Genomic DNA, 21716 nt, shown 5'->3' on the forward strand with positions numbered 1-21716 from the left:
CTAGTGGAAATGGTTATCAATTAGCCCTGCCCTGATCAAATTCTTAGGGTTTCATATCTTCTTTAAAAATCCCCTTTGCAGAGGGTTTTAATACTTTGACTCTCTCCGTTTTAGCTCACATTTGTGGGTGACTAAAAGTAGCACACAGCTCTCTTTCTGCAGCAGTTCTGGGGGAAGGTCCCAGTGGAGGGTCAAAAAGCCCTATTGAACACATCCAGACAATGTTTGGTTAGAAATAAATTTACTCGAGCTCTCCAGTGGATGAGTTCTAGGTGCGCAGAACTCTGATAACTGAGGCTCTCTAGTTCGTTGTTATCTTTTGCACCTCGTGCCCTTAGAGCCCAGGAGCCCAAGGAACCTCCCGGAAGCCTGTCAGCCCTCCCCTGTGCAGGTGACAGGCGCAGGTGCAGTACATCACAGCCCGCCTCCTGGCCTCTCATTTGCTCCAGGTGTGCGAAAACCCCATGAGGCCCGCACGGGCTGGACGCGGTCTTGCGCAGCCTCAGTAGCCAGCGGTTTTCACTCTTGCAGCCTCAAACAGTTCTACCATTTTCCTCCTCCATTCTTTTAGTCTGCCTCCCGAGGAGGTGGCCATGAGCTGCGCTGCGGGGTCGTGCCCACCAGCCGGAGGATGGGCGCTGCGGGAACAAATTTCTTTTGTCTGAGGATGGCTGTATCCCTTGCAGGCCGCACACATCCAGGTCAGGTGTGGCTGGTCCTTTACCTGTGCGAGTGTGGCTGGAAGTACTTCATGGGGGGCAGTCTTCTGCTGGAGCCTAGGGAGCCTGGGCTCACTCCGGGAGCTGAGAGCTGGGCTAGGGGAGGAAGAGGTGTCCTGACTGTTGTATCATTTTTGGTGGAGTGGCCCCTTTGCCTTCACTCCTTAATTCCTCTTAACTGTACCACCCTTTTCTCCATCCCCCAGTCCCCGTGTTTTGCCTCTTGTATGTTGGGCTGCTGGCCAGAAACCACCCAGCTTCTTTGCCAGCCACTTTTGTTGTTCCTTTTGGGTCTACAGCACCTCTTTCCCCACTGGGACCCAGGAGTTCTCTATAAGGTCTCTCTCACGGTAGGCCAGTTCCGATTCTGGAAGTGGCTTTGCAGTTTCTCCTCACTCTTAGGTTTCCAAGATGGTGACCATCAAGGGTGACCTATGAAGAATTTCACTTCGGAGGAGGCTGCTTATCCCAATAAAATATCCATTATAGGAACTGGAGTCGTTGGTATAGCCTGTGCAATCATCATCTTTTTAAAAGTAAGTTATGTGCCTTATGCCATAGGGTTAGCAAAGTTTCCCTCCTTTGGATATAAGGCTACTGCATATGGTTGTGAAGGTTGTAAACAGTTAAAGGGGTGAGTGGGGGCCCTATCCAGTCCCTGCTAGTTTAGTTCAGAGGAAAAGATGCACTTTTCTAATTGTTTCACACAGAGGGGGTTGCTTTTTCTAGTTTTTATGATGGTAGCCTCTGTGTTAGAATGTTGTTTCACTTTTGTTCATGTGATGACAGTATGAAGTACCCCTTCGCTTGACAGCAAAACCTCTCTCTCTCTCTCTCTCACACACACACACACACACACACACACACACACAAAACGAAGAAATAGATGGCAGGAAAAAAGTGTACAACCTGTCTGTTGTGGTGGGTGTCCTACTAGTACCAAACACAGTAGTCCTTTTCCTTTAAAAATCTCTCTCCTATTTCCTAGGCTCAATATTTCCCTTCTTCCTTATCCATCTGAGGTGAGTTTTAGTGTTTAGTTCTTAGTATTGATGTGGCAGATAAAGTTAGCTTCCAGTTAAATGGCTAGACACGGGACTAAAAAGATTCTGACCCCTTTCTAAGAACATTATCCTGGTTTGAATCCATAATGTTTTAGTAAATAGCAATAAACCCTTGGAGCTATGCTTTGCTTTTATTAATGGAATATCTATAAAATTTCCTTAAGCTACCTTTCTATAGCCTTTAATCTTGGCATGATTATCAAATTTAGAGGATTGGCCCCAGGTTTTATCTAGATGACATAAGAATCCTTAAGGCACTAAAAACGTCAGCCTCTGTCAGCTGCAGCTCCTAGCAATCATGAATTCCCAGTGACTCATTTTGTCCTATCAACTGTAATGCCTTTATCAGCAGTGTCGTCATTGCTAATGAAAAATACACATACATGAAAACCAATACATTTGTTGTCAACATCAATATTTATGAAAACTGTACTTTATATATGTTACCTAAAAAAATTCCAAAAAGTAATTAGGTCTGTTTTACAAAGGAGAAAAAAAAGGCAGATTGCATGAATAGCTAAGTATACAGATAATATGTACAGAAAACCTTGAAGTAAAAGATTTATTTACTATCTCACTTTGAATGTCCTTTTTGGGAGGAATTGGGGCCTATCCATAAGAGTAAGGTAACAGTCACAAACTCTGAGAGCTTGAATTCTATGATGCTGACAACTAGCATTTGTATGTCTTAGAAAATGTGAAGCACGATACCCTACAAAGTCTCAGGTTAAGGCTCACTTTAAACTTGTCCTCTCCTGGCCCTAGCCTTAGCAACTTCTTTCGTTCAAAGAGGTGGTAATACTTTTTATTTTTATTTTTTTAAGATTTATTTATTTGTTAGAGTGTCAGAGTGTGAGCAGGGGGAGGGGCAGAAGCAGAGGGAGACAAAGAATCCCAATGCTAAGGGCAGAGCCCAACCCAGAGCTCCATCCCAAGACGCTGAGATCATGACCAGAGCCTAAATCAAGAGTCGGGTGCTCGACCAACTGAGTCACCAGGAGCCCCATGGTGGTGGTGATATCTTAAATAGCTCCTTGCTGATAAGGAAGAATTGTCAGCAGGAATTGTTTATTACTTTATCAGCAGAAATGTATGGTACAAACCTAGGAAAGAAACAAGAGTGTTTTTGAAAATTACTTAATTATACCACAATACATAAGCTTTCACTACTATAATGTGATATCTACGAGAGCAGGAATCTTTATTCCATTTATTGTTGTATCCCAAGTCTAAAACCATGCCTAGTGTAATAGACAGTAGTGGAATGAAGGAATAAAAGCCAAATTTATGTTAAGAGGGAGAAAGTACTTGGGGCACCTGGGTGGCTCAGTGGGTTAAAGCCTCTGCCTTAGGCTGGGGTCATGATCCCGGGGTCCTGGGATGGAGCCCCAAGTCAGGCTCTCTGATCAGCAGGGAACCTGCTTCCCCCTCCCGCCCCCCCCACTTACTTGTGATCTCTGTCAAGTAAATAAATAAAATCTTAAAAAAAAATAAAGGGAGAAAATACTGGATAGCAAAGAGAGAGTGGATATTCTACCCGCCTTCATTTTTATAAATATGGAAAGTGTCCAGAGAGATTGAATTACAATACTTTTTTGTTGACTTTATTTTTTTAGACCTTATTTTTTCAAGGAAGTTTTAGATTTACAGAAAAATTGAAAACATAGTACAGAGTTCTATCTTTACCTCACACCCGGTTATTAACATCACGTGGTACATTTGCCATAATTGATGAGCCAACACCTGTACATTGTCGTTAACTAAAATCCATATATTACCCAGATTTCCTTAGTTTTTACCGAATGCCCTTTTTTCTGTTCTAGGATCCGATCAACGACACCACATTACATTTAGTCACCATGTCTCCTTAGGCTCCTCTAGACTGACAGTTTCTTAGACTTTGTTTTTGATGACTGGCAATTTTGAGGATTACTAGTCAGGTATTTTGTAGAATGCCTCTCTGTGGTATTTGGTATTTTCCTCATGGTTAGATGGGTTATGGATTTTGGAAGCTACAGATTTAAAGTGGCATTTTCACCACATTGTAACCAGAGTACATACTGTAAACATGGTTTGTCATGGTTGATGTTGACCTCAGTCACCTGGCTGAGGTAGTATTAGGTTTCTATACTTAAAGTTACTCTTTTTTCTCCCTTTCCACACTCTGCTCTTCGGAAGGAAGTCTCCATGTACAGCCCACACCTCAAGGGCAGGGAGTTACACTCCCTCTGAGAATGGAATGTCTGCATAAATTATTCGGAATTCTGCATGGGAGATTTGTTTCTTCCACCCTATTGATTCATTTGTAAATATCACTATGGATTCATGAATTTTATTTTATATTTTGGGTTATAATCCAATAATCTTCATTGATTTTTGTCTCTCAAATTTTTCCATCTGTGGCCACTGGAAGCTTATTCAGTTCACTACTGTATGCCTCTGACATACCCCATCGACACTGGGATTTTGTTTTGAGCACTTCCTTACTTTCTGGCACTATTTTTTAGCTACTTCTTCTTGTATATTTTCTGGTCCAGGCCCAAATCAGCCTTTTTTTCCAAGGATCCCTAGTTCCTCTTATTGGAGAATGGTATTATATAAACCAAGATCTGGGTGCTGGGTGTGCTCATTCCCACTGGGGTAAGAGTACATTTTAAAAATTAGCTTTTCAGGGGCGCCTGGGTGGCTCAGTGGGTTAAAGCCTCTGCCTTTGGCTCAGGACATGATCCCAGAGTCCTGGGATCTAGCCCATGTGAGGCTCTCTGCTCATTGGGGAGCCTGCTTCCTCTTCTCTCTCTCTCTCTCTCTCTCTCTCTCTGCCTGCCTCTCTGCCTACTTGTGATCTCTGTCAAATAAAAAAAAATTTAATGAAGAAAAATAAAAATTAGCTTTTCAAAGATAATTTTATTGATACTATATAAATCTGCTATATACTACTACAATCACTGAATAATTCAGAGTATTCAGAAAGCACTGACCTATCATTAAGTAGCAACATTTCCCTTGTGATAGTTTAGACTTCTAAGCTAATCAGGTATGGTGTAGTTTTTTTTTCTTTTTTTTTTTAATTGTGTTATGATATAGTTTAAAATTTAAAGTGCTTGCCTTTGGATTTCCATTAATTAGAATAAAGTAAAATATCCAACAGTATAAGTTAGACTTATATGCTTAAATACTTATGTACTTACATACTTAGACTTTATATTTATATACTTAAATCATACATGTGGGATTATTTCTAAGTACTAGAACAGTCATTTTATTTTCAGTGAAAATTTAGGTATTTAAAATTCATAAAAATTTGTAGTTATTTAAAACATTTTCTCAAAAAATAATACATTTGCAGGATTACAAAAGAAAAACAAACAGATATACCTGGCGAAGTATATTTTTCATCTAGTTTCCTTCCAGCCTTTCCCCCAACATCTGCTATAAGCACCTATTTAAATTAGTTTCTTGTGTATCTTCAGGTGTTTCTTTTGCAAATACAAATATGTTATTTTCCCTCTTTCTTACATATAAAGTAGCATGCTAGAAATATATAGTACTGATGAGTTTTTGCAGATAATATTGCCTGATTATAGAACCATAACATTTTAGAGTTGGAAGCGGCCTTATATTTTCCTCAATTTATTTAAAAAACAGTTACTGAGCTGCTGTGTGTTAGGTGGGTGCTAAGCACACAGTGGAGATGAGTGAACATTTCCTGCTCTCAGGAGCTCAGAGACTGATGAGAAGCTCCTTCTACAGAAGTCCTGCTTTGTCACTGTGCAGCCTCAGCTTCGATTAAAGAGGTGTTCCCTATCTTCAGAGACTCTCCTATTTATTAAACCATTTCTGTTGTTTTCCTAATTGTGAACTGAAACTTCGTTTGTAACTTGTATTTCATCTGGTTTGGATTTTTATATCATGAAATGTTGAACATACTATGTCTCCTTTGAGTCTAATAACTCATAAGATACACATAGATAGCTGGTATAAGAATTTTCTTTCATTCTCCACTTAATTAAGAGGTTTACTCCCTCCCCCTGCTTTTGACTAATTCTTTTAAGGCTTGAGTGGTGAAGTTGCCTTTGTGGACGTTGATGAAGGCAAGTTGACTGGTGAGACAATGGCTCTTCAACATGGCAGCCCTTTCAGGAAAATGCCTAACATTGTTTCTAGCAAAGATTAATGTCATAGTTAAGTACTATAAATATTCTAATGCTACATCAATAAATAAAATCATTCATTTATCTCACTTTATAAAGACTTAGTTCTTTTTTTCTTTTAAAGATTTATTGGAGAGAGAGAGAGCACCTGCATGTAAGCGTGAGCAGGGGGAGGGATTGAGGGAAAGAGAGAGAGTGAGCGAACAAGAGAGGAGAGAGGCTCCTTGCTGAGCATGGAGCCCGATGTGGGGCTTGATCTCACAACTCTGAGAGCATGACCTGAGCTGAAATCAAGAGTCAGACGCTCAGCTGGTTGTTCCCCACTCTGTATACTCATAATATCATTAGGTTTTACTTCCATTTGTTTTCAGGGTTTCCTAGAGCACCAGACTGATTTCCTGTGAGCAGCAGTAATAGCAGTTAAGCAGCTAAGCACTTTATGTACATTATTTAACCCTTAACTCAACTTTGTGAGGGTTTACAGATGGTGCGTCTGTGAACTGAAGTTAAATAAAATGAAGTAAGGATTTGAACCCAGTTCTATTTGACTCAAAAGCCCAAGTTCTTTTTTTTTTTTTTTTTTTTTTAAAGGATTTTATCTGAGAGCAAGTGAGTATTTGTGGAGGGAGAAGCAGCTACCCATTTGAGCAGGGAGCCCCGTGCAGGCTTGATGCGGGACTCCATCCCAGGATTCTGGGATCATGACCTGAGCCAAAGGCAGACGATTAACTGACTGAGCAACAGTCAACCCCGTTAGGAGGTTTTTAAAAAATGTACAGAGGGATGGGTGGGTGGTTCAGTTGGTTGAGCATCTGCCTTCGACTCAGGTCATAATCCCAGAGTCCTGGGATCAAGTCCACATTGGGGTCTCCTTGCTCAGTGGGGAGTCTGCTTCTCCCTCTACCTGCTGCTTGGTCTCTCTTGCTCTTGCTCACTCTCTCTGACAGATAAATAAAATCTTTTTTAAGAATGTGCAAGGAAAACTTCAGTAATTTTAGTAAAACTTAGTGACATTTCTTGAATCTAAAAGAGTGCTATGGGCACAGTAGATCTAAGGAAGCCACCTATTCAATAAACAGTGTGGTGATGGAGCCCAACAGAAAAGGTGTTAAGGGTGCCTGGGTGGCTCAGTCATTAAGCGACTGCCTTCAGCTCAGGTCATGATCCCAGGGTCCTGGGATCAAGGCCCACATCGGGCTCCCTGTTCGACAGGAAGCCTTCTTCTCCCTCTCCCACTCCTTTTGCTTCTGTTCCCTCTCTTGCTGTATCTCTCTCTCTGTCAAATAAATAAATAAAATCTTAAAAAAGAAAAGGTGTTAAATGTCAGATGTTTTCTTCTATAATGTATTTTCTATTCAAATCTTTCCCCAGTTTACCTTGTCACCAAACTCCAACATAGTGATTATCATGGATGCACGCCAGATAAAAGGAGAAACACGCCTTGATTTAGTCCAGTGAAATGTGTCCATGTTTAAATTAACTATTCCTAGTATTATCTAATAGAGTCTGTGCTGCAAACGGATTATTGTTTCTAATCCAGGTCAGCTTTGTTTTGATTGTTCACTGAAGAATTTTTGTGGGTTGGGTTTAACTTGGAAGAAGAAAATAATTTTTAAAAGATTTTTTTTTAATTTAAAAAATTTTACTTATTAACATATAATGTATTATTAGTCCCAGGGGTACAGGTCTGTGAATCGCCAGGTTTACACACTTCACAGCACTCACCATAGCACATACCCTCCCCAATGTCCATAACCCAACTACCCTCTCCCTTCCCCTCTCCCCCCAGCAACCCTCAGTTTGTTCATAAGATTAAGAGTCTGTTATGGTTTGTCTCCCTCCCGATCTCATCTTGTTTCATTTTTTCCTTCTCTATCCCCCAAACCCCCCACGTTGCATCTCAACTTCTTCATATCAGGGAGATCATATGACAGTTGTCTTTTTCTGATTGACTTATTTCGCTCAGTATAATACCCTCTAGTTCCAACCATGTCATTGCAAATGGCAAGATCTTGTTTCTTTTGATGGCTGCATAGTATTCCATTGTATACATATACCACATCTTCTTTATCCATTCATCTGTTGATGGACATCTAGGCTCTTTCCATAGTTTGGCTATTGTGGACATTGCTGCTATAAACATTTGGGTGCATGTGCCCCATCGGATCACTACATTTGTATCTTTAGGGTAAATACTCAGTACTACAATAGCTGGGTTGTAGGGTTGCTCTATTTTCAACTTTTTGAGGAACCTCTGTGCTGTTTTCCAGAGTGGTTGCACCAGCTTGCTTTCCCACCAACGGTGTAGGAGGGTTCCTCTTTATCCGTGTAAAAGATATTTATTTTTTGGAGAGAGGGAGAGAGCATGAGCTAGGGGTGGGACAGAGGGAGAGGGAGATAGTGAATCCTTGAGCAGACTTCCCACTGAGCACAGAGCCTGACCCACAGGTGGATCCCAGGACCCTGAGATCATGACCTGAGAGGAAATCAAGAGTCAGCTGCTTAACTGACTGAGCCACCCAGGGGCCCTGAGAAAAATATTTAAATTCTAAACCGAAATAATAACCAGGATGTGTTCTGATTTTGTTAAAGTAACATGTATTTTGCACAGTTGTAATCAATGTGTGTGTACTATAATGAGGATTTCTTTGAACACTAGCATGTAGGAAAGCATAATTTGCCTAACCATATAACTGTTGAAGTTTATGTTCCAAAGGCTTTCAAAGGGCTGTTTTCCAGATTATTGAGGGTGCAGAAGTGAAAGTAGCCCTCTAGTTTACTGCCTGACTTTCCAGAATTGTACAACTCCTCACTGCTGCAGGAATAAAGTGGACAAATGCAAGATACATTTTGGAGATAAAATGTGCAGGACTGCTGATTGTATGTAGGGAGGGACAGGAAGGAACAAAACATGACTTCTAGATTTTTTCCTTAAGCAGTTTATTGGATGGTGGCTCCTTACCAGAGTTGGATGCTTTCAAGGGGTGGGAGTCAGTGAGAGAAGTAGGAGAGGGTGTTGGGTTTAGGAGAGAAAAATCAAGACTCCCAGTTAAGACATGTTGAATTTGAGATATCTGAAGACAACTAGGAAGAAATATTAAACATGTAGCTGGTTGAGTCTGGAGCTCAGGAAATCTGGGCTAGGATATTCAGTCAAATTACGGTATTTTAAAGTCATTTGGAATAGGTTTTGTCTGAGGTAAAACAAAACTGAGTACATGATTATGTTTATTCATTTCAGTTTTGATACCGAGGTACTATTTATTTATTAAAGATTTTTATTTGAGAGAGCGAGAGCATGAGAGTACCCATGAGCAGTGGGAGGTGCAGAGAGAGAGGGAGAAGCAGGCTCCCCACTGAGCAGGAAGCCTGATGTAGGGCTCCATCCCAGGACCCCGACTGAGATCATAACCTGAGCTGAAGGCAAACACTTGACTCACTGAGCCACCCAGGTGCCCTGAGGAACTGCTATTTAAATTTTGTTTGATAATTTTATTAATATTTATTTTTAATTTTATTAATATTTGATAATTTTATTAAATATTTATATGCTACAAGAAGTCTAGCTTCTATCTCTGTCCTCTTTTCCCTTTAGCCTCCATTTTAAAAATAAGTAGCCATTAACAATTTTTGCTATTTATAAAACATTTTTTGTTTCTATGTACAATTTTCTCCATCCTCTTTTTTTTTTTTAAATAAATTTTATTTACATACTCTCCAAACCCAATGTGGAGCTCAAACACACAACCTTGAGGTAAAGAGTTGCATGCTCCGCCAACTGAGCCAGCCAGGAGCCCCTCCCTTCCCTTTTTAGTTTAATAACGCGTCATAAAGATCAGTCCATAGTATTTAGATATGTGTCAGTTGCTGTGATTTTGTGGTAAGTTTTGAAATCAGAAGGTGTTAACTCCTCCAACTTTGTTTTTTTCAAGATTATTTTGGCTTTTCTGAGTTTTTTGCATTTCCACATGAATTTTAGAGGCAGTTTGTCAATTTCTGCAAAAAAGCCTGCAGAAAAAATTTTTTTTAAAGATTTTATCCATTTATTTGACAGACAGAGATCACAAGTAGGCAGAGAGGCAAGCCTGCAGAAATTTTGATAAAGAGTAAAATAGACACTGTGGTTTTGGTAGTATTTCCAGCTTAACAATCATAAGGATTCTGATTGATGTCTTCCCATTTACTTATTTAGGACTTCTCTAATTACTTCCAGCAATGTTTTATAGTTTTCAGTCTACAAATCTCCCACTTTTTTAGATGTTTAGTAGGTTTTAGATAATAGGTTCTTAAGATTTTCTATATACATCAACATGTCTGTGAATATATATTTTTTTATTTTTCCTTTCTAATCTGAATGGCTTTTCTTTCTTTTTTGCATAATTGCCTCGATAGAACATCTTCTACAGTACTGCATAAGAGTGGTGAGAATGGGCAACCTTAGCTTAGTTCCCAATTTAAGGATAATGTTAACTGTGTGTTTTTCATAAATGCTCCTTAGGGACATTCCCTTCTATTCCTAGTAAGGGTTTTTACCATGAATGGGTATGGGATTTTGTCAAAGGTTTTTTTTTTTTTTTTTTTACGATTTAATTTATTTACTTGACAGAAAATGAATGAGCCCGGGGTGGAGAGGGGGAGAAGGAGAGGGATAAGCAGATGCCCCACTGAGCAGGGAGCCTGATGCGGGGCTCGATCCCTGGACCCTGGCATCATGATCTGAGCCAAAAGCAGATGCTTAACTTACTGAGCCACCCAGGCACCCCTGTCAAATGCCTTTTGTCTCTTGAGACACTCTTTTTGTTTATATTATGCATTATAATTCATAATAATACATTATGATGTATTATGCCACTTGGTTTTTGGATGTTAAGCCAATTCTGGGCCAAATCCCACTTAGTCGTTATGTATAATGCATTTTAATGCTGTTGGATTTGGTTTGCTAACATTTTGACTGTGTCCATATTTATATTCTTGAGGGAAAAATGTTTTTCCAGAGGGGTCTTTGTCTACCTTGGGTAATAATGTCCTCATAGAATGAGTAGTGAAGTGGTCCTTCTTTCTTTCTGGAAGAGTTTGTGAAAACAGGTATTGTTTGAATGTTTAGTAGAATTCCCTATTGAAGGCTTTGCTTTTGGGAAGATTTCCCAGTTACTGGTTTAATCTCTTCTTCTTGTGTGTCTATTCAGATTTTCTATTTGAGCAGTTTCAGTAGTTTCTGTCTGTCTAGGAATTTACCCATTTATGTAAATTATCTAATTTGTTGGCTCATAGTTGTTCATAATATTCCCATATTATTTCTCTGATGTTGATAGTGATGATCTCCTCTTTCATTCCTGATCTTAGTAATTTGATTCCTTCTCTTTTTCGTGGTCAATCTAGCTTGGCCAGCCTAGGTTTTTCAATTTTGTTGATCTTTTCAAAGAACACATTTGTGATGTCATTAATTTTCTCACTTTCTATTTTGCTTCATTTTTATTTGCATCCTAATCTTCATTATCTTTTCTTCTCTTTCCTTCAGGATCAGTGCTCTTCTTTTTCTTCTTCTTCTTATTTTTTAAGATAGAAGGTTAGGTTATTGACTTGAAATCTTTCTTGTTCTGCAGTAGGCATTTATGGGTATTGATTTTCATTAAGCTCAGAGAAGCTGCATCCCATGCATTTTGGTATATTGTGTTTTGGTTTCATTTGTCTCAAGTATTTTTAAATTTCTCTTAAGATTTTTTTTTCTCTTTTGAGGAGCAAGAGCCAAGTTTTTTTTTTTTTTTAAGATTTTATTTATTTATTTGACAGAGATCACAAGTAGGCAGAGAGGCAGGCAGAGGGAGAGGGGGAAGCAGGCTCCCTGCTGAGCAGAGAGCCTGATGTGGGGCTCGATCCCAGGACCCCGAGATCGTGACCAGAGCCGAAGGCAGAGGCTTTAACCCACTGAGCCACCCAGGTGCCCCCAAGTTTTTTATTTCTTGCAGTCAAAGTACTCCTTGATGACATCACTGGCCTGAGATTCTATGCCATAGTCCCTAACCACCACACAACAGCAGCCGGTCACTTTATAGGGTTTTCTCTCTGTCAGTTTTACAGATGCCTACTCATTCCCCTAATTTGTCCTTGTCGTCAAACCTTAGTTAGGTTAATTTGGTGCTCAGCACAAAGGAGCTTCACCAACTTGACGTACATAAACTCATCACATTTGGATGAAACACACAAAGGTGGGCTTGGTGCTTCTCTAAGTCTTTGGCATCTTCCTTAATTCCACATTCGAGGCCGCTGTGGATGAGGGCAGTCTCAGCACCACTGGGGAAGTCATAGGCATGTCCACCACACCTGCGGCAGCAGTGCCTTCCTGGGCCGTGGTGGTAGGTTAGGGGTGGAGGCAAACCTTACGTGGCACCTGGGCCGCTGCCTCTGTAGGGGGGTGGGCGGGGGTAAGAGTCTCTTAAGATTTTGATTTGAACCACTTGTTCTTGGGGGAATGTGTTGTTTAATTTTCAAATGTTTGTGAATTTTTCCAATTTCTTTATGTCATTGATTAAGAATTCTGTTCTGGTAGGAGAATATACTTTGTATTTCACCTCTCTTAAATTTGTTGTGATTTTGTGGCCTAGCATGGACACGATTGCATGTGCTCTTGAGAGTGTATCGCTGCTGTTGGGGTTCTGTGTCACTTAGTTCTAACTGGTTGATGGTATTTGGTTGTTCAGGTCTTCTGTGTCCTTGCTGATTACCTGAGTACGTCTATCCGTAATCAAGAGTGGGGTCAAAGTTTTCCATTTTGGTTATTGAGTTGTTTACTTTTCAGTTGTATCAGTTTTCCTTTATGTATTTTAGGGGCCCGTGTTTATAGCTGTTATAACTAACTGATGAATTATTATTTTAAAATATTCCTCTTTGTTTCTAGTAACTTTAAAAAAATTTTTCTGACATTAATAGAACTACTCAGGCTCACATTTGTATGATGTATAATTTTCCATCCTTTTACTTTCAACCTATTTATATCTTCATTTTTTGTTTTAATTCCAGTGTAGTTAACAGTGTTGTATTTGTTTCAGATGTTATTTATATCCTTAAATTTACAGTGTGACTCCTCTGCAGAGCAATATTATTAGGTCTTGTTTTTTTTCTTTTTAAGATTTTATTTATTTATTTGACAAAGATCACAAGTAGGCAGAGAGGCAGGCAGAGAGAAAGAGGGGGAAACAGGCTCCCCGCTGAGCAGAGAGCCCGATGTGGGGCTCGATCCCAGGACCCTAGGATCACGACCCGAGCCGAAGGCAGAGGCTTTAACCCACCGAGCCACCCAGGAGCCCCTATTAGGTCTTGTTTTATCAGTTGGAAAAACTCTGCCTTTTGAATGGATTATTTATTCACATTGAATGTTTTTACTGATATGTTTGGATTTATTTTGGCCATTTTTGTTTTTTGTTTTCTATATGTCTTCTATCTTCTTTTGTTCTTCAGTTTCTCCTTTACTGACTTTTTTTGCATTAAGGGGATATTTTCTTTCTTTCTTTTTTAAAGATTTTATTTATTTGACAGAGAGAGATCACAAATAGGCAGAGAGGCAGGCAGAGAGAGAGGAGAAAGTAGGCTCCCTGCTGAGCAGAGAGCCCGATGCGGGGATCCATCCCAGGACCCTGAGATCATGACCTGAGCCGAAGGCAGCGGCTTAACTCACTGAGCCACCCAGGCGCCCTTTGGGGATGTTTTCTGAAGTACCATTTTAATTTCTTTGTTTTTAACTATGGCTTTTGAGGGTTTTCATTTTTTTAGTGGTTACTCTTAGGGTTACAATATACAGCTCAACATACCATGATCTACTTCACATTTTTGCACATTTAATTCTAACAAAATATAGAAACTTTGCTCCATTATAACATTAGCCCCTCACTGAGTTTTGTGCTATTATTTTGTATATTACATTTATATATATTACAAAATCAACAATATGGTGTTACAATTATTGCTTTATATACAATTATTGCCTTATATACATATAATTATTGCTTTATATAAAGCTATATATTGCTTTATATATATTACTGCTTTATATAATCTTGTGTCTCTTGTAGACACAAGAGAAGAAAATATACATCTTTTTTTCATTAAGCTTTTTATATTAACCTTATTTTTTCATTTCTGGTGTTGTTCTTCATCTAGATTTGAGTTATTGTCTGGTATCACTTTCTTGCTCTACTCCAGCTTCTTTCTCTTCTCTCTCCTCTGGGTTGTTGTTGTCAAATACCTTTTATCTCTGTATCTTGTAGGCCCAATTATTAAATTTTATGATAATTGTTTTGTGCAGTTTTAAATAAGGGTGTGTGTGCATACACATTTTAATACATGCATTATATTTATAATTATATATGTAATAAAATGTATATACAAATAATATCTATATAAGAATAATACCTTTTTTTACAGTTGCTACATATCACTATTATCAGTGTTTTTTATTTTATTTTTTTTTAAGATTTTATTTATTCATTTGAGAGAGAGAACACAAGCAGGGAGACAGGCAGAGGGAGAGGGAGAAGCAGACTCCTGCCGAGCAGGGAGCCTGATGTGGGGCTCTATCCCAGGACCCTGGGACCATGACCCGAGCCGAAGGCAGATGCTCAACCCACTGAGCCACCCAGGCGCCCCTTTATTTCTTCATTTCAGTTTGAATTGCTTCCCGGTATTACTTCCTTTCAGCCCAAAATAACTTCCTTTAGTATTTCTTGTAAGGCAGGTTGGCTGCTAGCAGTGAATTCTCACTCTTTATTTGGGAACATCTCTATTTTGCCTTAATTTTTGAAATACAGATTTGCTAGGTCGAGAATTCTTGATGGAGTTTCTTACAGCACTTGGAACGTCATTCATCTCTCTTCTGGCTTCCATTGCTTCAGATGAGAAGTCAGCTGTTAACTTCTTTTGGATCCCTTGTATACAATGTCTGCTATCTCTAACATTTCTCTTGGCTTTAGCAGTTTGACTATAATGTCTGACAATCTCTTTCAGTTTATTTTACTTGCAGTTCCGTAAGTTCTTGCGTGTGCAGATAAGTGTTATATCAATTTGGGAAGTTTCAGCCATTATTTCTTCAAATAATTGTTGTGCTTCTCTCTCTCCTCTTTCTGGTTTTACAGTAATGCGTATGTTGGTGTGTTTAGTGGTGTCTCACATGTCTCTGTTCTTTTTTCTGTTCTTTAATTTCAGTAGTTCATGGGTTATCAAACACTATCTCTTAGATAATTTGACCATCTCCAAATAAAGACTTGTTTATTCTTAAGACCTTTATCTTTTTCCTGTCCTATTGCATTAGCTAAGAGAATCTCCACTATGGTGTTAAATAGGAACACTGGTAGTAGGTATCCTTGTCTTGTTCCTGACTTTTAATGAAAATGCTTCTAATTTTTCTTCGTTATGGATAATTTTTGTTTTGGGATTTTCACAAATACCTTTTTGAGGTTAAAGACGTTTCCTGCTTTTCCTAGGTTGTTGAGTTTTTTTTTTTAAACCCTAAATGGGCTTGGAATTTCATAATCTTTTCTACAATTCAAATAATATGTCTTTTTTCCTTTAAATCTCATGTGGTATATTAATATATTTTCTGATACTGAACTGTCTTTGCATTTCTGGGATAAACTCTACTTGGTCCTAAAGTATTTTCAAAGACCCCACTTAATTATATTTGTTAATATTTTATTTAGTACTTGTTGGCATCTATGTAAATAAGTGATTTGGGTTTATTTTTCTTGTGGTCTTTGCTTAGTTTTGATACCAGGGTTTTATTGTTTCTCCCAAAACCTTTTTGTTATCAAACAGGTTGCATGAAAGAAGAATGAACTGTTCCATGAAGTTTTGATAAAATTCATCTGTAAAACAATTTGAAATAGCGTGGGGATAGATTTTTGATTTTTTGATAGTTCATTAATGTATATTTGTTTATTCAAATTTTCCATTTCTTAAGTCATTTTAGGAAGTCTTCTAGACTTGATCATTTCATCCAAGCTTTTAAATGTACTGGCATGTATTTCATATTTTATGAGTTGTATCCTGCTCCCTTCACCGCAATCATGGCTCCCAGCCTCAAGGTCATATGTTAGGACTTTTTTAACTTCTCTATCTGTGGTTACTTCTGTTTCTTAATATTATTTGAGATATTGCCCTTTCCCCTTCTAGTTTGGCTAAATATTTTTCTAATTTTAAGTTCTCTCCCCAACAACTAGCTATTTTATTGATAGTTGTTGTTTTTTTTTTAATCCTAGTGTGGTCTGTTCTTTACTTCCTTTTACTTTATGATTAATAACACTTGTCACTGATTTTATATTTGTTTTAAAGATGCATATGAGAATATAAATTTACTAGAAGGTACTTTTTTGGGAGGTTTCTGTGGTATTTTTAGGGTTAACATCACCTCTTTGAAATCTAGTAAGGCTTAGTTTGCTATCTAGTTAATTGATGGTGTTTGTAAATGTTCTTTATGTATGTAAGAGAAAAAAAACTTTATTAGGCATGATGATTTTTCTGTAGTCACAGTTCATTTTATTTATTTTTACTAAGTTACTACTAATTCCTACTGGTTTTTAATTATTACTGATTTAGGCATATTAAAAATTTCCACTGATTATGAATCAGATTCACCTTGGAATTCCTAATTTTTCTTCATATAATGAGGCCATTTTATTAATTGCTTCTAAGTTCATGGTTATTATATGTTGTTGGATTGTTTCATATGCTATGGAGTATCTCTATCCTTATTAATGCTTTTTTGTTAAAAATTCCATTTTTTGCTATTACTACAGCTATATTGACCTTTTGGCTTATCGTTACCACTTTTTAAATTAATCATTAAGGAAGAAATTCTGATAAAGCTAATAGTTTAAAATAGTTCACACACCCAAACCATCAGGCTTTACCAAAAGTTTTTCCTTTTCCTACTGGGACTAAGGCCTGATTATGTTTTGCTCAACAGTGATATTCTAAGATCTATGCTTCTCTCTGTTCCCACCTTAACTGACCTTTTTGCTCTAAATGCATTATTCTCTGAGGAAAACTATCATTTAAAAACTTGATAAGGGAGCATTTGTTTACGGATGTTTGATTTTTTTAAGGGTAGGGGGCAGAGGGAGCGAGTGAGCAAGAATCTCAAGCAGGCAACACGGCCAGTGTGGAGCCTGACCTGGGGCTCAATCCCTATGACCCTGAGATTGTGACCTGAGCTGGAATCAAGAGTCAGATGCTGGGGTGCCTAGGTGGCTCGGTTGGTTAAGTGGCTGCCTACTCAGCAGAGAGCCTGCTATTCCCTCTCCCTCTGCCTGCTGGTGCTGTCAAATAAATAAAATCTTTAAAAAAAAAAAGATGTTTAATCGACTGAGCCACCTAGGCACCCATTTCTCAAAATTTTTTATGGAGTGAAACTACTACTGTGTTTTTTGCACAAAGACTATGTAAGGCAGTAACAAAAAGCTTTTATTTAATTTATTTCTATTGGGCATTGTTGGAATTGTGGTATAGCTGGAGTTGATAAAGAACCCTGTTTTTTTAGATTTACCAGTTTTAGATAAACCTAAAAAAATGTATCATGTTAGAGAAAAACATTTTCTGACATGAACTCATTTTCTCTTAAGAACTTTTTCTTCTCCGTGGATATCTTAACCTATGTAGCCTGGAAGTTGAATGGGTTTTCCAAAAACCGTGTTAGTGGCAGTGGCTGTAATCTGGACACTGACTGTTTGTTTTCTGGGCAGAGGCTTGGTATGCATTCTGGAAGCTGTCATGGGTTGGTCCTGGGAGAGCACGGAGACTCAAATGGTAAGCCTAAAAGCACTACTGAGCTTTCTCCAAATATATTTAGGCAGAATTGATCATATAGTTATTTCATCATGAAATAACATAGTTTGAGTGGGGGGAAAAGGACTTACTCCCCTCTAGGCCCTTTTAATAGTACATTTAAACACTGTTTTAATAATAATCTACCAGAAAAACTAATAGACTTGAAAAAAGTGAGAATGTTACTATAATCCTACGTTTGGATTAAAAGACTTTCTTAATGCAGTGCTGAATAACATGATACAGTTTATATTTTAACTTGGCACACTCTAGAAAGGTCAGTACCGTAATCCAAGTAACGTGAATTCTTAAAGAATATTTATTTATTAGAGAGAGTGAGAGCTTGAGCTCAGGGGGAAAGGGCAGAGGGAGAAGGACAGAGAAACCCGAGTGGACTCGTGCTAAGTGCAGAGCTAGACACAGGGCTGGATCTCACGACCCTGGGATCATGACCTGAGCTGAAACCAAGAGTAGGACACTTATCTGACAGTGCCACCCAGGCGCCCCGGGAATTCTTCATATTAACTGGAGAACATTATAGGGAAGAGGAATGGTGCTGTGGTGATGGTAGTCCTTTTTTCTCAGTTTTTCCTAAGAACCCTTGAAATCCATTCATATAAAGGTTAAAACTTATCTACAGTTGGAAGTTTAAAACTAACTTTCTTGTGTGGAGAATCTCTGGCAAGATGATAGAATTACGGGCCCTATCCCTAGAGAGATCTTAGTTTAGCCTATTTTGGGCAGGACATAGACATCCGAATTTGATAATTCCGCTGAACATTCCTATTTGAAAGCCACTCACCACAACTGTAACAGTTCTGCTAAGGCTTAAAAAAAAATGCCGTTTACACAATACCATGTAGTAAAAATACTTTGGTGCCTTTTTCTTAGTTCCTGTGTGGAGTGGAGCGAACATTGCTGGGGTCTCTCTGAAGGATCTGAACTTAGACACAGGAACTGACGAAGATCCCAAGCAGTGGGAAAATGTCCAGAGAAACAGTTGCCAGGTAATATGCTCGTTTTGCATTCTCAGTCCTTGGAGTTAGATGTGAGCCTGAATTCTGCCAGGGGGATGAGATTAGCTCCCCTAGGTATACATTGTTTTATTTCCCACACTTTTCATTAGCTCACCAGATTACAAATTCTTAAGCAGTCAGGGACCGAGTCTGCCTTTTTCTGAGCCTAACCCTAAACACAGCACGTACTCACTTGCTGACAATATATTCTTTTATAGTCAGTACTGTTACTGGTAAAATTGATATCCGTATTAATTTCTGTATCTCTATACTTACCCTCATAACTGTTTAACCCACTGCTGTAAGAAATTTCTAGGGGAAATTATTGATGGAAACACTTCAGTTCTGTGACACTGTCAAGATAGGTTGCCAGACATGGATGTTCAATGACATTTCTTCTGAAGTTAATTTATGTTCATGATTTCTTCTAACTCCAGAGTGGTTCCGAGATGATTAAAAAGAAAGCATATACTTCTTGGGGGGTTTCCCTATCTGTAGGGGATTTAATGGAAAGTATTTTGAAGAATCTTAGGAGACTATATCCAGTTTCCACCATGAGTAAGGTAGGATGTTCATATTTGAAAAATTATTTAACATTACCACAAAACAGGGGTAAAAGAGCATCTGTGAGGAACAATTAATTTTTGAGGTTGATCTTGTACAAGTATCTCTCTTCCTGAAGTCTATTTGCTGCTGAAGAGACCGAGAAAGGGGTGGTTGGTGGTAGAGGAACTTACCTTTGTAGACCTTTGTCCTGGTATTTATTATTCAATTACATAAAACTAAGTTTCTTTGCATGTTTATCTATACAAATATCTGGTAACATTGGGAACCACTGTGGGTAGGTCTTGCACCATTTTGAGTTCTCTAGAAGTTCCAATTATGTCCAATGAAGAGAAAAAAGAAGCACTAGTGGGCGCCTGGGCGGCTCAGTGGGTTAAGCCTCTGCCTTCGGCTCAGACCATGATCCCAGGGTCCCGGGATAGAGTTCCGCATCGGGCTTCTGGCTCTGTGGGAAGTGTGTTTCTGCCTCTGACTTTCTCCCCTCATGTATTCTCTCACTCTCAAATAAATAGATAAATAAAATCTTAAAAAAAAACAAAAACACTAGTTATGGAAGTGTTAGCAGTTAGTCTCCTGGAGAAGGTAAGTTGAGGCCTGGGTAAAACTCTCCTGCTAGTCTGAATATGACAGGCTAAAGCAAAATGGAATCAAATCATTGGGAATAAATTAATAGGAATTTTGAAGGGATTCCCTGATAGGAAGTGATATGGGGTAATGAGATGGCTAAAGGAGAGTGGTTCCCAGCAAACATGGCCAGAGCCTAGGGCCCGTGTGGAAAGATGGCTGGTGAATTTGAACAGTACATATATCTAACCATCTGCTTTACATTGTTCTCTGTCCTGTTGGTCTATTTTTCTGCCATAATTCATACCACAAGTCTGTTAAATACTCATTCACTCAGCAACTGCTGTTTTTGATGTTACAGACCTTTGTAGGAAGAGAAGGGATGGAGGGGAGGGAAGGGGGGTAAAGAGGAAGGGAAAAGAAAGGGAAGGGGGGGGTAGGAAAGAAAGGGAAAGAGAGGAAGGGGAAGGAAAGGAAGAAATAATTATTAAGCCTTTAGTTTCAGGTCCTCTATGGATAAAAGAAATATTCCTTAGTGTTTCTTTGTGTCCTGCTCATAAAGGTAAAGCTAACCCCTGAAGAGGAGGCTTGTTTGAAAAAAAAAAAAGTGTAGAAACTCTGGGAAATTCAGAAGCTCAAGCTTTAAAGTTGCTTAAAGCTTCCATTCTGAAGTTAAGGAAGGAGAGATGGTAGTTATAGGATTAGGTATGTCCAAATTTTGAATAAACCTGAATTCCTAAACGTGGAAAAAGGGGGCAACAGTACATTCACTATTTAGCTCTCCAGCTGTTTGAGCATCCAAATGTTGGATGATACTTCGTGTTTCTAATTCCTGTATGACTGCAGTTCTTGCCTAGGTGTAGGTGTTAGACACACACACACACTTGCCATTTGGTTCAAAAGAATGATGTGTGTATACTGTGTTCAGAGATTCTGATCCTTGTGTTCTGGCTGGCTGATATGTTCACTGACACTATAAAAAAGTTGCAACCAGCTGGTGCAACCACTCTGGAAAACAGCATGGAGGTTCCTCAAAAAGTTGAAAATAGAGCTACCCTATGACCCAGCAATTGCACTACTGGGTATTTACCCTAAAGATACAAACGTAATAATCTGAAGGGGCACGTGCAGCCGAATGTTTAATAGCAGCAATGTTCACAATAGCCAAACTATGGAAAGAACCTAGATGTCCATCAACAGATGAATGTATAAAGATGTGGTGTGTGTGTATAATGGAATACTATGCAGCCATCAAAAGAAATGAAATCTTGCCATTTGCGATGAAGTGGATGGAACTAGGGGGTATTATGCTGAGCGAAATAAGTCAATCGGAGAAAGACAACTATCATATGATCTCCCGGATATGAGGAAGATGAGATGCAATGTGGGGGGTTTGGGGGGGTAGGAAAAGAATAAATGAAACAAGATGGGATCGGGAGGGAGACAAACCATAAGAAACAATCTCACAAAACAAACTGAGGGTTGCTGGGGGGAGAGCAGTCGGGTTATGGACACTGGGGAGGGTATGTGCTATGGTGAGTGCTGTGAAGTGTGTAAACCTGGCGATTCACAGACCTGTACCCCAGGGGCTAAAAATACATTACATGTTTATAAAAAAATAAAGTTGTAACTTTATCTACAATGTAAAAATGGATGTATACACAAAAATAACTAAATGGTAGTTCCAATCCTAAATTAAACCTTGATTTGACCTTGCTAGCTTTTATTCTGATAATTTTTTTTTTTTTTTTTTTTTTTTTTTTTTGTCAGAGACGGAGAGAGAGTAAGCGAGCACAGGCAGACAGAGAGGCAGGCAGAAGCAGAGGG

At 38.8% G+C, this 21716-nt stretch overlaps 2 pseudogenes; one reads left to right on the plus strand and one right to left on the minus strand.

Annotated features, from left to right (window-relative positions):
* Positions 1-1130: 1130 nt before the first annotated feature.
* LOC116881368 lies at positions 1131-20535 on the plus strand (annotated as a pseudogene).
* On the minus strand, positions 11888-14811 carry LOC116881447 (annotated as a pseudogene).
* Positions 20536-21716: the final 1181 nt, after the last annotated feature.

This window comes from Lontra canadensis, unplaced genomic scaffold (genome assembly GCF_010015895.1).
Source record: "Lontra canadensis isolate GAN:19392208 unplaced genomic scaffold, GSC_riverotter_1.0 scaffold74, whole genome shotgun sequence".
Classification (NCBI taxonomy): Eukaryota; Metazoa; Chordata; class Mammalia; order Carnivora; family Mustelidae; genus Lontra; species Lontra canadensis.